Source organism: Rhinoderma darwinii, chromosome 1 (genome assembly GCF_050947455.1).
Source record: "Rhinoderma darwinii isolate aRhiDar2 chromosome 1, aRhiDar2.hap1, whole genome shotgun sequence".
In the NCBI taxonomy this organism is placed as follows: domain Eukaryota; kingdom Metazoa; phylum Chordata; class Amphibia; order Anura; family Rhinodermatidae; genus Rhinoderma; species Rhinoderma darwinii.
Window position 1 is genome coordinate 134,485,365 of NC_134687.1, and position 2,655 is coordinate 134,488,019.

Consider the following 2,655-nt stretch of genomic DNA (forward strand, 5'->3'; position numbering starts at 1 on the left):
TGTGCTCCCTGGGACAGGGCGGGAGATGCAGTGGATGAATGAGAGGAGGAGACCAGGAAGCGGCTCAATCCTCGCGAGAGTCCTCAGATGCCGCTCTTCTCAGTTGCTGTGTTCTGTTTTGTTCTCGTCATCCATTGTTCGAAGTTTGGCGCCATGTGTTGTCGGTGTAATAATCTGCAGGGCGCGGACCTAATACTGTACAGTGCACGTTCTGTGTTGTGAATGAAAGCTTTACTGCATGGAATGTAATGGCGTTTGCAGACGTTGTTCAGAACCCCCTCGCTTGGAGTGAACCCATGACCCAGTTTATCTCTAGTCCGCAGGTAACTTCTGACACAGCCATGTTCACACGCTTCCCACCCCCAGTGTTTTAAAACGCATGTACGGCTATGTTCACACGCTTAGCAAAAAATGTTTGAAAATACGGAGCCGTTTTTTTTAGCAACTTGCATTATTTACGTCCGTTTTTGGAGCGGTTTATCCATAGTCAATGCAAAATGACTCAAGAAGTGACATGCACTTTTTTTCGCGAGTGTTTTTTTTACTCGTAAAAAAAACCGCCCCTTTGGAACAGAACGCCATTTTTCCCGAATCAATGGGCAGATGTTTGGAGGCGTTCTGCCTCCAATTGTTTGACCGTTTACAGGCTGAAAATAGGCTGTGTGAACATACCCTAAGAGATGCAGAGTTTCAAGCGGTTTTTCAATGGAGTTTATCTGCGTGTGGCTACCCGATACGGCTTTGAAGCAGAATATGCATCAAGAAGTCATGTAATTTTCCACGACGCAGTTTTCAATCACGTTCGGAAAATTCCATCCCGCATGAATAACAGGGCGGTTTCCCATTAAAATCAGTAAGACGCTATTTGTGGCCAATTTTCATGCGTATTTCTACGTTAAATAAACACCGAAATCTAGAGCTGGGCAATTAATTGTAAAATAAGACGAAATTCAGGGCAGATGACCAAACTTGCGCATTACAGTTTATTTTTCTGTTTTATCCCCGGTTTCAACTATCTGCATCCTCCGGACGGATACATTTGGTATATACACGGATGATGAGGGTTATATACAGGGTTGATGGGGTAATATACAGGGATTATGGCGGGCTGGTATAGACAAGAATCATGCTGGTCCCTGTATATTAACCCCATCATTGATGTATATATCAGCCCTGTATATAGCCCTCATCATCCCTGTATACAGGGACGGGAGTTATGACCGTGGACCAATAGGATGCATGAAATACTGGTATATGGCAGAAGACCAGCGGAATCTGAAAATATGCGCCAGGTCACTCGGAGCAGAGGGATCTCCTTCACTCATTGCAACGGGGTTGGTTGAGTATGTATTTTACTATTTTTGTGGGGGCAGTGTCCAGCGGTATATTATATACAGTAGTATACAGCAGGCTTAGGGGATCTATATTCATTTAGTGGTGTATCATGCAAATAGGGGGCGTGGCCTAAAATAGTTAATCATAATAGAGGTTACATGTTCAATTAATCGTGATTTTGATTTATGCCATAATTGCCCAGCCCTACCAAAATCTCTGAGCATGTCCTAAGCACACGTTTTATTTTGGGCCTTAAAGAGGCTCTGTCACCACATTATAAGTGCCCTGTCTCCTACATAAGGAGATCGGCGCTGTAATGTAGGTGACAGTAATGCTTTTTATTTAATAAAACTATCTGTTTTCACCACTTTATTAGCGATTTTAGATTTATGCTAATGAGTTGCTTAATGCCCAAGTGGGCGTGTTTTTACTTTAGACCAAGTGGGCGTTGTACAGAGGAGTGTATGACGCTGACCAATCAGCCTCATGCACTCCTCTCCATTCACTCAGCGCATAGGGATCCTGCTAGATCCTTATGTGCTGTCTTATACTAAACACATTAACAATACTGAAGTGTTTAGACAGTGAATAGACATTCCACGGGATGTCTATTCACAATCTCTGCACTTCGTTACTGTTTCTGTGGTAGTTACAGCAGAGGACGCGTAATCTCGCGAGATTACGCTGTAGATGACGGGTTACAACGAGATTACACTTTGCTCTGCTGTAACTACCACAGACAGAGTAACGAAGTGCACAGATTGGAATTCCTATTCACTGTCTAAACACTTCAGTATCGTTAATGTGTTAGTATAAGACAGCACATAAGGATCTAGCAGGATCCCTATGCGCTGAGTAAATGAATGGAGAGAAGTGTATGACGCTGACTGGTCAGCGTCATACACTCCCCTGTACAACGCCCACTTGGTCTAAAGGAAAAACACGCCCACTTGGGCATTAAGCAACTCATTAGCATAAATCTAAAATCGCTAATAAAGTGGTGAAAACAGATTGTTTTATTAAATAAAAAGCACTGCTATCACCTACATTATAGCGCCCATCTCCTTATATAGGAGATAGGGCACTTGTAATGTAGTGACAGAGCCTCCTTAAAGGGTTTTTTCCAGAGTCCACATTTATCACTTATCCACAGGATGTTATAAGTGTCTGATCACTGGGGGTCCGCTTGAACCCCCACCAATCACTAGAACGTGGGTCCGGAGCTCCCTGTTCTTTCTCACCCCCCAGAGTGCCTAGTTGAATAGACTGGCGGTCAAGCTTGCCCCCTGCCGCTCCGTTCAATGTCTATGGTAAGAGTAA